The sequence below is a fragment of the Panthera onca genome, chromosome D3 (genome assembly GCF_046562875.1).
Source record: "Panthera onca isolate mPanOnc1 chromosome D3, mPanOnc1 haplotype 2, whole genome shotgun sequence".
NCBI lineage: Eukaryota > Metazoa > Chordata > Mammalia > Carnivora > Felidae > Panthera > Panthera onca.
In genome coordinates this window covers 89,078,440-89,093,764 of record NC_138350.1, presented here as the reverse complement: position 1 = coordinate 89,093,764, position 15,325 = coordinate 89,078,440, and the positions used below count along the sequence as shown (strand labels likewise).

General features: G+C 43.0%; 1 protein-coding gene across 1 annotated transcript in view; it reads right to left on the bottom strand.

The window, feature by feature from the left end:
- ZNF407 (zinc finger protein 407) overlaps positions 1–15,325 on the bottom strand; it is a 453,180-nt gene that overhangs the window by 426,641 nt on the left and 11,214 nt on the right. The window lies entirely within an intron of this gene.

Here is a 15,325-nt window from a genome sequence, read left to right as displayed (position 1 = left end):
GAAGGCTGTTGCTTTGACTCTGCTAAAAGTGGGGAATGAATAAATACACACACACACACACACACACACACACACATATCAAAAGCATGAACAACAGAAGAAAAAGTAGCTAAATTGGGCTTTATCAAAATTAAAAACTTCAAATGACCATATGCTTTAAAAGCCACCCTCAAGAAAGGGAAAAGACAACCCATAAAATAGATAAAACATACTCCAAATCAACGGTCTGACACAGGACTTAATCCAGAATACAGAGAAAACTCTTAAACAACTCAATAACAGAAAAAAAACTCTAATGAGCAAAGGAGAATATACATTTCTCCATAGAAGATACACAAATGGCCAAGAAGCACAGGAAAACAGATTCTCCATCAACAGCCATTAGAGAAATGCAAATCAAAATCATAATCAGTCCCATTGGACACTCATCAGGATAGCTAGAAGCCCAGCATCAGATAATAACAAGTGTTGGTGAGGACGCAAAGAGAGGACACCCCTGCAATGTAGCGGGGTGTAAAATGGGATGTCACTCTGGAAACAGTCTGGCAGACCCTCACAAGACGAAACACGAGTTACGGAGTTACGGAGTTCCGATACAGCTCATCAATCCTGCTCCCAGGTGCATGCCCAAGAGAAATAAGCCATAGGTCATCGCAAAAACATGCATACAAAGGTCTATGGCAGTATTATTCGTAATAGCCAGGAGGTAGAAACAACCCAAGTGTTTATCAACAGATTAATGGGAAAAACAAAACGAGGTACATCCACATCCACACAATGGAATATTCAGCCACCAGAAGGAATGAAGAACTGACATGCCGACAGTTCGCATGAACCTTGGAAATGCTAACTGTAAGAAGCCAGTTACAAAAGACCACATACCATAGGATTCCTTTGAAAGGAAATGTCCAGAATAGGCACATGTCAGGTACAGAAAGCACATGAGTGGTTCCTTAGGCCTGGGGGAGGGACACAGCGGGTGACTGCTGAAGGACCCGGGGTTTCTTTTTGAGGAGATGAACACGTTCTAAAATGTACTGTGGTGATGGTCGCACATGTCTGTGAATATACTTAAATCCATTAAATTACAGTGTAAATGCATAACATGTATGGTGTGTGAATATCTCAACAAAGATGCTTAAAAATACACAATTTGTCACATATAATCTACGATACAAAAACATCTTGTATTTGTTATTGTATTACAGCACAGTAACATATAGTTTTATTACACTTATAAAGTATTTACCATGTCTCCAGTATGTGATCCAGAACATATAAATTAAGAGGTTAATAGATGTTTAGGCAAGAAAAACATATCCCTAGTCAAATACGTTTAGGAAACTCTAGTTTGAACCAAAGTTTCTTTACCACAGGATTTCTCAGCACATATGCATTTCCCAAACCAGTTTCATTACAGAACTCATTGTTTATAAAGAATCAAGAAACCAGTGGTTCCAAGGGACATTTTAGGAAAGGGACAAGGGACCTGTAAATAAAGCATTGGCTTTGCCATTCAACATTCACAATCAAAGAATAAACAGAGGGGGGAAATGAATCATGCATCTGTTCCAAAAACTTCACTTAGTGCCCACTACATGCCAAGTATTGTTGGTTGTAGATACTGGAATTATAGCAGAGAATAACACAAATTCTCTGCCTTAATTGTAAAGGGAAAGATATTTGTTTGTTTGTTTGTTTGTTTGTTTGTTTGTTTGTTTTCAATGGAAACCTTGAACATCCCTCTTCTAGAACATCTATTTCTAGTCAAGAAGAATCACAGGGACCGGATTTACTCTCATGCGTGAAACAACCGAAAAAGAAAAAACAGACAAAATCTCTGAAACAACAGCATAAGACTTTGGACATCAGAAACCAAGGGACAGTGATCCCTGAGAGATGAGATACAAACAAGGGGGGTCCGAATCCCAGCTTACTGCCTGGAGAAAGGACTCAGGCCACAGCACAGGCAGGGATCCCAGACAGGGCCCAGGAGTCTTCCCACAGAGTGGACAGGCAGCTAAAGTCTGCAGGGCAGAGTCAGAGAGAGCAGAGGCACCAGAAAGAGAAGCCCAGAGACCTTCAAGGGGTCCCTCAAGGGTGCTCCGATCGAGACAGACAACATGCCATCTTTCCAGAAAATCGTCCCTTGCCCCTCCCACTCACTCCTTGGTAACTCCCCCTCCCTGAGGCAACCACTGTCCAGTATTCTTCCATAATGCATCAGTCTGGCCTGGCCTGGATGTTCATATAAATGGAACCAGACAACAGGCCTTTGCGGGAAGAAGAGTCGGCCTTTTGCTCAACAGTGTTTTTGCTGCATGTATTACCGAGGCATCCACTTCCGCGCTGAGCAGTATCCTGTTGCATGGATACACCACGATTCTGTTGATGGGACACCTGAGCTGTTTCCCCCTTCTGCGGCTATGGTGATAAAGCTGCTCTGAATATTCTTTTCATAATAAGTCTTTTCATGAACATACATTTTCATTCCTCTTGTGGAAATACCTAGGCATAGCAAGGCTGGACCACGGGGACCAACGTGCACGCTAACTTTGTGAGAAACCATCTGACGGACCTTCAGAGTGGCTGCACTGTTTTGGACAGCCACCAATGTCAAGAGTTTTGACTGATCCACACATTCTCACCGATATTTGATGCTGTCAGTCTTTTAAATCTAAGTCATTCTAGTAGGTGTGTATGGTTTTAATCTGCATTTCCCTGACGGCTAGTCATGGTGCTGAATACCTTGCTACGTGCTTTGTGAAATGTTCATTAGCCTTCTGCCCGTTTCTTACGTAGGTTGTCTATTTTCTACTGAGCTGAGGGGTTACTTATGTGTTCTGAAGATAAACCATCTGTCAGATATATGTTTCACAAATATTTTCTCCCCTTTCATTTTATTAATGTTTTTTGAGAAGCAAAAGTTTTAAATTTTGATGACATGAATTTTTTTCCTGTTCTGGTTATTTTCTGTCTCCCCATGATAGAAAGTAAGGGCATGGTTTATTTTTTCCACCCTTATATCCCAAGAGCCTAGAACAATTTCAAGCACATATGAGGTACTAGAATAAACAAATACCTCATTGTGATATAAGAAATGTCTCCTTTCTAAGTATTTAGAGATAAAATGAAAAGAGTGTGAGAGATACTTTAAAATAGTCCAGGAGGGGGGCACGGGGAGGCCATGTGCGGATAATAATGAAGGATAGATGACAGTGACGTGGAAATTCAATACACCACTCCATCAACTTTTGTATATGTCTGTATATGCATGTGTTTGAAAACGTCCGTTGCATACTTTATGTTTAACGGGTTTTAACGGTTTGTCTAAAGTGGTATGAATTTCCTTCCTTTCAATGTTGAGTCCAACCATCTCCTCCTCTTCCAACACCACTCTGGCGCACCACTACCGCCTTCACTATGGACACTGGAGGAGTTTCTTCTCCAGAAGCATATGCATTCAAGAAACACGAACTTGGGGAGGACTCACACACGTACATCTAATCAGAAGGAATGTTCTAATGATGGCACCTGACTAACACATTTTTGAAGACACAAGAGTGACACCTGCATTGATATGCAGAAGCACAGTATTGAGACCCTTTATTATCTTCTATATAAGGGCTCCAAAAACTCTAAAACAAAAGGAGAGAATATTTTTATACTTGCTATTCCCCAATTAAATAATGCAACATCTCACTGCACCGAGAAAGAACATCAAACACTCAACAAATACATACTGAGTGCCTACCACAGGACAGGAACTACCGAGCTCCAAACGCGATCTCTGCCCTCGCCAGGCTCGTGTTCTGTTAGGAGCCACGTGACACACACGCCCAGGAACTCTAACACGAGACCACGTATGAACACGGGCGACAGGAACTAAGACCGAGAGCTGTATAAATGAGCAAGGGAATCCTGTGCCAAGCAGAACATTTGGCCAGAAGAGCAGAAATATCACTTGAGCTAAACCTTGAGGAAACAAAAACTGCTGTTTTCTTTTTCTGACAGAGCAGGCAGGAAGGGTGAAACACTCAAGTGGAAGGGCGAGATTCGGCAAAGCCGCTCCACACCCAAGACGCAAGCACGCACGACCGTCAGCGGCCCGGACAGCCACGCCGCTGGCTCTTGCCTACACAGCGGCAGGAAACAAAAGCAGAGGACCCACCAAGAGCACGTCACACAAGGCTCTGAACTGAGAGTTGGCACGTATTCAGTGGTGTCGATGGGACGTCACTGGAACACAACACTCCTTCCGGATGATCACTTTTACAGAACGCAGGACGCATCACAGGTAGAGAAACTATATAGGCAGAGCGCATTCCAACAGCCCATAACCAGGATGACTCAGGGCAAGATCATTTAATAAATATCTTCAAGTGGTCTAGAGGGGCTTAAACAGAAATGAGAAAGTTTATGCTAATATAAATGAAAAAGAAAAGCCTTCATCAGAAAGATTATTAGAACAAGTACCAAATCGCCAATGGAGACGGGGGAGAGAATTCAAACCTCACCCAACTGGAACAGTTGAAGAGCTCATTTTTCTGGAGGCAAATTTCACTCATTCACTCCACAAACATTCACTGAAAGCCAACCAGAAAGCATCTTTAATTCTCTCAGAAACAAAGCAAAGGAACAGAGTGGCTAGGGGACTCACTGCCAACCCTCAGGACAAGTAAGGCCTAACCCTGGTTTCTTCTGAAAGATCTGGTACTTGTCTGCAGAAAGAAAATGAGTCTCAGTTATCCTCCCAGAGTAAGGGTTCAAGATTCAGAAGTCCTGGTAGGTGTTTACACTAAAGGAATGGGATATATTATTTAACCAAATCTTCTTAAAGCATATGTATCCTTGGGGCGCCTGGGTGGCTCACTCGGTTAAGCGTCCGACTTAGGCTCAGGTCATGATCTCATGGCTCGTGAGTTCGAGCCCCGCGTCGGGCTCTGTGCTGACAGCTCAGAGCCTGGAGCCTCTTGAGATTCTGTGTCTTTCTCTCTCTCCCTGCCCCTCCCCCGCTCACACTCTGTCTCTCAAAAATAAATAAACATTAAAATATATATATATATGTATCCTATACAAATCCATCAATTACCATTCAACACATATCCTCACTGTCCCACAAAGGTTTTCAAACAGGCAATTCCATTTACAGTATCTATTCATCCAGATTCTCAACTGGTTCCTTGACAGGAAGGAAGGAAGGATGGAAGGAAGGAAGGGAGGAAGGAAGGGAGGAAGGGAGGAAGGAAAGAAGGATGGATGTTAGGAAGGAGGGAAGGAAGGCAAGCTGCAGGTAACTTTATCATCTTCAATTTCACTCACCGAGAATCCGTCATGAAAGAACGTTCCTGCTCTAACTGAAAGACTCCCTGCTACGGTTGAAAAGTCTTTTAAAAGTTACAAGAGAGAAAACAGTCTTTTTTTTTTTTTTTTTTTAATTCATATACTTTTAAGAACAAAATAAAACAAATCAACAGCAGCCTTCTGATGACACCTGGTGGCCAGTGCTCACAGAAGTTTCTTTCACATTTTAAAGAAAGCACTTCAGGAACTACTGGAGAAACCGAAGTTATTGGACCATCTTTCCTGCTTCCTCTGCCCGCCTTGGGCTACACTCTTCACTCAGTCCGATCTCTTCTGCACTTCTCTCTTCGTCCCTTTTCTTTTCTAATGAGGACGCGTGAAGCGAGCTTGAGCCAGGCTCGTGCATGCTCACACTCTTACACACGAGCTCACAGACACGCTCTCACCGCCAGGACACTAGAAGCCAGCTCTCCCTGCCCCCACCCCACGGCATCTCACCCTTCACCCGTCCTGCACTCGCCCCATTAGTGGTACGAACAGTGTGGAGCCAGCAGGTGTTGGCACCAGGCCAACAGGAAAGTCGCAGCGAGGACACGTGTGTGCAGCACGGCAGGTGCGCACACACGTGCACGAACAAAAACTCCCAACGGTCTTCTGACCTTTCCCTTTGGGGAGTTCAAAGAAGGATGAGCTCCAGAAGTCATTAAGATCCTACTGTAGGGACTGCCTCCTCCCAAAAGGACAGGGTAAGGCAGGTGAGACTTCCTACAAGCCTATTAGGAGCTGAGTGTGACAGGAATAAATGGAAGCCAGTGGACTACTCCGACCTCTTCCAGCTACTACTTCCGACTGGACTTTGTACTGAAAAGAGCAGTCTTACCATTACATATTACCTAACTGAACCAGGTATCACCAAGCCCTATGTGGAGCTGCAATCTGTAACAGAGACCGCAAGACAAAGTACCTGATCCTACAAAGAAAAAAGTCACTTTTCTATGAAAATGCTTACAAGTTGAATGAACTCTTCCTTGACAACAGAGTATAATTTAACAGCCTAAAAACCATTCATGAAGAGAACACCTGAGGCACCTCACCACGAGGGATGGATGTGGACACAAGTTGTGGTTTATTCACAACTGGACCAGTGCATGAACACCTCGGTCCAGGAAAGCCCGTGTCCTCACCGGCCAGAGAACAGGCTGCAGCGCGTTCCTAAGAAGTCAGTCTGTAAGCGTGCCCATTTCCCCACCCCCGAAGATGCCTGCAGTGGTTTACAAAGAGTCCACACACCCTGACGCTCCCTTCAAAGGATGAAACCTAATTCTCTCCCCTCAGCGTGGGCTGGCCTCGCTGACCTGCTCACATCGGCCAGAAAATAGTGGAAGAGAGAGTGTCCGACCGCGGAGACCAGATCACAGAAGGCAGAAGCTTTCTGCGCGCCCCTCTCCGGCACCCCGGTGCCCAGTGCCAGACAGGAACGGGGGGCTCCTTCCTGCCGGCTGGGGAGCGGCTCCTCCGGCCCCAGGCCACACTGCAGAGGACCGCAGCCCCTACAGAAGCCTGACTGCTAGAGAAACCCAGGGCCAGAACCTTCCAGACCCACAGAAACCATGAGTAACAGATGCTCGCTGCTTTAAAGCCTCTGAGTTCTGACAGAATTTGTTATATAGCAATAGAGAACTAACAGAATGCCCTGCCCTCTCCTGCCCACCTCGTCAATAGCCAGGGCTCCATTTCAGCCTCCTTCCTGTATATTCTCTGTATGTTTCCTTTCCTATGTGCTCCAACCTTTAATAAGAATCTTCTGTGCTAGCACAGTAAGATCAAGGAACACAGGAGGAAATCAGTACACGTTCGCGGAAGTATACTGTTTGAGAAGATTTCAGAAGTTTACTCCGCTGACAAACACATGCATGCCTCTTCTGCTACCAAAAGCGGATCTGATACGGCTCACGATGCAACACGGATATAAGAGAACCAAGAGTTATTAAGTGCTAAGAAAGAGATGAGGTAGAGTTTTAAATTTAGATTTGCATGGAGTAAAAGAAATGTCTTAACGGTTCCTGAAAATCCTGCTCATTTTGGATGAAGACATCATCCATCTTTAGCAAGCAAGCAACCGCCCCAGACCCAGCAGTAGCCATGCGTCGCTTCCCAGCTGGGCTCGAAAACGCTAGCAGCCAACACTCCCAAGAGTCCCCGAGCCTGGTGAGGCAGCCCCCGCGGTGAACACCCGGAGAGCCACAGGCCACGTGACTACCTCCTTCCCTGGCAGGACACATCCAAGCTCGGGAGACCTGGGGGCCTCTGGCCACAGGGCTCGTACCTGATTAAGTTCCCTCTCCAAAGCATCTCACATACCACGTTTAGCGTGATCCCAGAAAGAACCTTCCCCTGCCAGAGTGTAAGGACACACTGAAGCCAGGCAGACTGGAGCCATGTGATCCCCAGACCAAATGGCAGGAGTGAAGTAAAACTATCAGATGGAAAAAAAAAAAAACCTCACTCAAGTCAGAACAGAACTTTGCAGGGGATACCCATGTTCTATTTCAAATACCCAATTCAATTTTGCCTGAGTTACAAATAAGAGTATTCACTTACTGCTTAAGTTAGAGCTAAAACAATCACTAAAAACCCATATTGATAGGGATCAAACACAGTGAGCACAACAGAAAAAAAAGACCATCATCCCTTTCATTACCAAAGATTCCCACCTTTCCAACACTATTTATGAAAACGTATTTTAATACATTTATACATTTAATGAATTTTTATCACTTTTAAGTGATATAAAACAACAAATCATGGGACAAAAATAAACTATTAAAGTAACTCAGCCTTCTTACCTGGCTATTTTTTTTAATCTTCCTACACTTCAAGTACGATTTTCCAAATACGTTAAATTGATCTAGTAATAAAGTTAATTTTATGACGATCTTATATCAACCACCTCTGACAAATGCATCTTTTTGTAGTCGGAAATATTTTACACAAAAAGTTAAAATTTAATATATCTTTCAGAAAGCATTTTTAAAAATCAATGCTTGTTAGAATTTCCATCTAATTTTTTAAAATTTATTTTAAAGAAATAAAATTCTTATTGGAACAGGAAAACAGGATAAAAGAAGGGAATGAAGACTCCATGAACAGAGAATGAAAAAGTTCAATGCCATTAAAAGCAGACACATAGGACCATCGGTATCTTATGCCATTTGAAAAGGTTGTTTTATTATCAATGTAACTAATCACAATGAAACCATCTCTTACAACTAAAGACATTATAATGAATTTTCTTTACAACTACAGAGAAATGGGATTTGCTGTTTCACATCAAATAGAACAGGCTGTATAAATTCTTCTTCCTATTTATTGTAAAATATAATTTCATCTATAAAATCAGTCATGAAATATTAAAACTGAAACAACAGAATTTATGTCCTTTACTTAATTTAGTTTAAACCGTCTATTCACTAAAAAAAAAAGGAGAGGGAAGTACACGTGATGAACCCCTATACTTTCTCATTAAGTGTCTCCATTAGACGCTTTATTTTCCAGAATTTATAATGCAGCCGTAAAAAAAGCATTCCATGATAAAAGTTAGTATACTTTCCCTAAATTTGCCTTTTATCTTTTTCAAAAGGCAGGAGAACGAAGCACATGGCACGTGAAAGCTGAGGAAAGAGGAGAATAAAAAGAAACACGTAATCCATTTGCACTGAACGTTTTAAACATCAGTGGACAAGAACATTAAAGCTCAAGGGACGAGGCCTTTGTGCGCATCCCAAAGGCTCCAGCGACAGGTGTGGGACTCAGGGGGCAGCCACGGGGCTTTCCCAAGCCTCAGAGTCTGCCTTCAGAAGGTGGGGGAAGGGCTAAGAGTCCTAAATCCAACAAGAAGCCCTGGGTGACAGCAAGGAGCTACTCCACTTGATCTTAGCCAAAAGGCCGAGAAGCGATAGCAAGGAGCTACTCAACGCCAACAACAGAAAACACGCTCTTAGGAATGGATTTTTTTTTTTTTTTAATTCCAGCAGAAACACAGGAAGAAAGAGGGGATTTCCAAAATGCAAATCTTGGGGGAATATAACAAAAAACATCTAGAGACACATTCCACAGAGTTCGTGCTTAGACAGCTTCATCAGGTCCACTGAGAAGAGCTGGGATACAATGGCTCATCAAAGAACTGCAGGGAAAAAAGACTGAAACTATTAATTTTGGAAGAAATCTGGAAAACACTGTAATTCCAAATGTCAATAAGCTCACACACGATATAAAACTATCAAGCCTCAAGACATTTGGAATATAAATTATTAGGTATAAAAGATGTGAGTGCTAAGAAAGTATATTTAGAAAGGAGAAAAACCTTCAGTATTAAATTTTCTAAATGGATGTAGTTCTAACCAAGTTCATTTATATACCAGAGTGAACAGTTTTCTTCCTCTAGGTGGCAAAATTATAGGTAACTTTTTTTCCTCTTCCTGGCATCTTTCTATACTTTCTAAAATATATTACCTTTGGGGGGTGGGGGGGGGGGGGGAGACTGACAGAGAAGTTTAAAAAAAATCTCTATGTATGGTTGAAGTAATAGAAATTGATGGCCATTCTCGAGAAAAGAAGTCCTAAGATAGAAATGTATTTATGACTGTGGTTCTTGGACTAAATTCAGAATCAAAATAAATGAAAGGAAATTTATGGGCGGCTTATTGTAATAGTTAGAGACGTTGGGTGAAACACTCAGGGACACCAAGAAATTTACCTGGGGGGGGCAACCTGGATGGCTTAGCTGGTTGAGCGTTCGACTCTTGATTTCGGCTTAGATGATGATCCCAGGGTGGTGGTGATCTAGGCTCAGTGCTGAACGTGGAGGCTGCTTAAGATTCGCTCTCTCCCTCTTCCTCTGCCCCTCCCTTGTGCACATGCATGCCCCCCCCCTTCTTCTCTCATAGATAGATAGATAGACAGATAAATAGACAAAAGAAACTTCCCTATTGCTCAGGGACCTCATAGTGACACTCAAGAATGAAGGGAAGCCAGAAACAAAACACTGACAGCACCTAGGTCTCAACCTCTAACACCACCTCCACTAAAATGAACCTGGTCTCAAGAAATGGCAGATTCTGGGGCTGGGGCCAGGTAGCTGTACAAGATGAGCTTGGAGCATTTTATTTATTATGTCAAAAAATGGAGAAAAGTTTTTTTAAAAAGGATGTGACAATACCCACCCACCCCACCCCCCCCCCCATCACTGCAGCTGGAAGCAGCTCCTACTGGCCAAATCTGGGACAATTTGAGCACCAAAATAATGAAGTACCATTAAAGATACGAATGGATAAGTTCATATGGATAACTGGGAAACAGACAGACACATGGATGAACCAATGGGCCAAAAAGTTGGCTCTGTACATAGTAGGATGCTGAGGGCCTACAGGTAAATATGGAGGGAGCGAAGGAGACAGAAAATCATACTGCCAAAGATTACATCAGGCAAGAATCATCATTGGATACTAACTCTAGGAGGCATAATTTTGATGTTAAGAATGTTTGAATGGTGTTAAAGCATCTCCCCACAAACTGTTTATCAGTTGCAAAGGAAGAAAAAAAAAAAAAACTCAGTAATCGTCCAGTAGATAAATGGACAACACCTTGCTTGGGGCAGGGGGGTGGGGTAATAAGAATTAAGATCCTCAATGCAGGGCAGACAGACATGGTATACCTCCAGACAGAACACCCTGAGAAGGACAGGACACCCACCCTCCCCACCCCCGCATCACTGCAGCTGAGAACACAAAACCTCCAGTTAATCAAGAGGAAACAGACAAATACAAAGAGAGGAATATTTTATCTTAGAAAGAAAAAAAAAAAGTGGGGAGGACTACATTCTTCACCAATGTCAACGTCATAAAAGACAAACAACGACTATGGAAACATTCCAGATTAAAGGAGGCAAAGGAGACAAGACAACTAAATCCAATACCTGTTCTCAGACTGGATCCTGTGATGGCAGGAAAATGCTATTAGGACATTTTAGGTCAACTGACAACAAGGACTGTGATGATTAACTGTATGTGTTAACTGGGTTAAGGGATGACCAGATTGCAGGTAAAATGTTGTATGTGGGTGCGTCTGTGAGGGTGTCTCCGGAAGGGATAAACATTTGAATCAACAGACTGAGAAATATCACCCTCACCAATGTAGGTGGGCATCACCCAATCTGCCGAATGTGCTGAATGCCTACATACAATAAAAAGGCAGAGGAAGGGCAAGTTGGTTTTTTTTTTGGTTTTTTGCTTGAGCTGGGACCCATCCTCTCCTGCCTTCACAGTCCTGGGTCTTGAGCTTTCAAAATCAGACTCAATTAAACCACCAGCTTTTCTGTTTCTCCAGCCTGCAGAAAGCAGACGGTGGGATTCTTGGCCACTGTAGTCCTATGAGCCAACCCTTAAACCCCTATAATAAAGCTGCTCATGTATACATGTACTACATTTATGTGTATGTACGTATATGTACATATACGAATGCGTGCACCCTCTTCTGTTTCTCTGAAGAATCCTGACACAGAGCTTTGTACAGAGTGGTTCTAGAGGAGAATATTAAGGAGAAGTTTTCTGACTTGGTTCTGGGATTTCTAGAATTGGCTCTCTAATCTGATTAGACTGAAAGACAGGAATGACTGTTTTCAGTATAAAGATAGCACTTATATTTGGCCCAAGATAAGAACTGATTACAGGTACACAAAATATCTACATTGGATACTCGTAATCAACCATTTATGTGAACCCAAGAGCTAAGTGACTCTGTATATGATACTTACTAACATTCTGGAAAACTAAGGAATAGAATGATTGGTTGGTTGGCTCCAATGCTGCTGGACAAGGTGATGAAAGAGATGATGAGCTCAGGGAGTCCAATTCCCAGCTCAAGCAGAGCATAAATGACCTAAAGCTTCCAAGTGCGCCCTGGAGGAAAGGCTGATCTAGAGCTGCAGGGCTGACAGTGCTGCTTATCAAATGCCTACTGTGGTTCTGTGACTGGCTAGATCAGAAAGCGAGCCGAATGCCCAGCCTCAAGGGGGTGCACTGTTACTCTATGGGCACCACCTGGGAAGGACCAGGGCCCTGTAAGTTGGGACGGGGACATGCGGGAAGACCCTGATAAAGCTGGGGGTGTGGAGTCCCTACATTCTGACAAGTATTCTTCACGGGAAGAGGTCTCCACAAGGCCAAGAGTCCCCTCATGCCAGTTCCTATAACAAATCTCGTATTTTATGTATGTATACTTAATATGCCATTGGTTCTGTTTCTCTGGAGAACCCTGATATAAGTACCAATGTAAATTTATAAAACTAAATACTATAATTATACAAGGGAATATCCTTATTTCTAAAGATATACACTGAAGGATTTATGGGTAAAGGGTCATGACATACTTAATTTACTCTTAAAAGGTCCAGGAAAAAGTAAAGGGTGTGTGTGTGTGTGTGTGTGTGTGTGTGTGTGTGTGTGTGTGTGAAGAGAGAGTGAACACACTCTCCAAATTACCTCCAAATAAAAAGTAAAGAAGAAAAGAAAAGAAAAAACAAAAAGCTGAGCTGGTTTCACACATATGGCTTACAAAGACCTCTGCCCCATCTCCAGTAACTGTCAGGGGGTCAAAAGATTATAAAGCTCCTTAAAAATGACAAAGATCACTTTCTTAGACTGGAGAAAAACCCTTACTAAAGTTCCCATAAAGCAGTTCCCATAAAGACTCCCAGGAATCCAAAAAGCTTCACCTCCATCTGAGGGCCAACTGCAAACTAAACCCTTCCCAGTGTAGCTGTGTCTCTGTAGTAAAAAGTTTTAACTCCTTTGCCATTAGGAAGAAACAAAAACAAAAACCCATCTGTTGGCATCTTTCTGTCAATTCCTGTCCACTGCTGTTCCCACATCAGCCTTAAAAAAGTCCTGGGAGGCACCAATGCAAACAGAATGTCCTACGTCAGGGGGGTGTGAGGGCATTTTTCCTACTGCTGGCAAAGCTGGTCAACGTGTGTTCAACCTTTTAAAATTCCAATGGCACCAACCAGCTCCCTGCAAAAGAAAAACGTTTCCTCGTGTCCCAAGCAAACGGATGCAAGCTGGCACACACGTGAGAGTTCACCGGCAAAGGCATGATGTGAAGAGGCACACGGTGAGGACATGTGGCTAAGACGCGTCACGAGACTCACGTCCTTCTGTCTGGTCAGCGCCGCTTCCATGTTCTGTCCTCGGACACCTGAGCTCTGACTGCGGCATCTAGTCTGATGCTCTGTGACCAAGGGCCACACGCAATCGTACGTACGTGTGGATTCCTTCCTTACCCTGGAGGCTCTCTGCAGATTTCTAGCGATTCAGTATGAGGTACTATCGCTTTTCTGGATCTTGTCTTAGCTCTCACCTAGCAAAACTGCCTTTCCGTTTTCAAGTCTCCCTCTGAATCCTCCTTCTGACTTCCACGTTGCTCCTTTCACTAAACCTTTGTGTCTCTTACGCCTCACTCTCAACTACTTACTATAAATGAGGGAAGGTTAAATAATCCCCAAACTTTATTTAAATGATTGTTCTTGGACTTTAACGTATCTCTTTTGTTTTACCTGATGTGGTACAAATTATGAAAAGAAACTCATTTGAAATTCTGTCACCTTTCCTTTATTTTTCTTGCCTGCTTTTATCTATTCCACCTACTGATATGGGTGTTGGTGAATTCAAAAAATAAAAAATAAAATAGGGGTAAAGGAAGCCAGGAGAGGAAACGGGACTATATACAAAGCTAGACTCCTCAGAAAGAAAACCAAAAAGACTAAGTTTCAGTTTACTCAATGTCTACCGTGCGAAAGACTCATCTACAGAATTCTCGAACACTTTAAATAAGAAGCTCCCTTTTAACCTTAAAAAACAGATATTCAGAACAAATTTAAAGTATGAATTTGCACACCAGGAGACAAACTTATTGAAGAGGCTAAAAGTTAAATGATGTAAAAGTCCAATGTCGTCAGTAAATTCTAGAACTTTAAAACCACCTGAGAGGGGAGCGAAGAGGCGCTTGGGCACTTCCTCAGCTGCGAAGGACAAAGGACGACGCAAAGGCGTCCCTTCCAGCAAGCACCGCCCCCTGCTGACAAAATGTGCCCTCAGGTGGCACCTTACCTATGCTTAGGTGAACACAAGAGGAGGGGCAGCCAGAAGAAGACGGAGATGCGAATCCTGTCCCCACTGCCCTTCTTTCCTCACAGACCGGAAACAACTTAAATCTGTAATCTAACGGCGCTTCTCAGCCCCTTCCAAGGCTTCTTACCCCCATATGCCCTCGGGTTGGGGGGTTACCATCACGTTCCTTCTCCACCCAAGTATCGGTGTCTTCCGGGACGTCGCCTTCCTTTCTGCAGGCCCTGTGGCCACTAACTCTAGAAGACTATCCCTCACCCCGTTTGCGGACGGTTGAGACACACTGTTCTCCTTATCCCTCGGTGACAAGCAACAGGCTCAGACTTAAGCAAACAGAATACTGACCTTCTCAATAGGAAAATGCTGCAGCCAAAGCCCCGTTAGACGTCGTGTGTCTGCTAGTTTCCATGTGACCACACTTATTCCTGTTCAAATTTCATGGGTGTAGCACTGAAGTTACTAAAAAATCGTATTTCTCACGTGAACAGTATTTCCCAAACGTGACAGAAATATCACTAATGGCACTGTAAAATAAAGTCATATACCACAAGTGAGGATTTTTAAATAAGTTATGTATTATTCAAATGTGTACAGGAAGAAAACAGGACCACCCTAGGACTCCGCATGTATTAACACATTGCTTCTTATGACAAGGCCAAGTTAAAAAACAAGATGAGATTAAAATACAAGCCCGGGTTTGATAAAATATAGCAAAAACAGTGAGGAAGTAGCAAATGACTTAACACTAGAAAAACTGCATCACACCATATTCATTTACTAACGTTTTAATTACATAAATTCTAAGAAATCAATAAAAATGGTAAGAGTAGGGGCGCCTG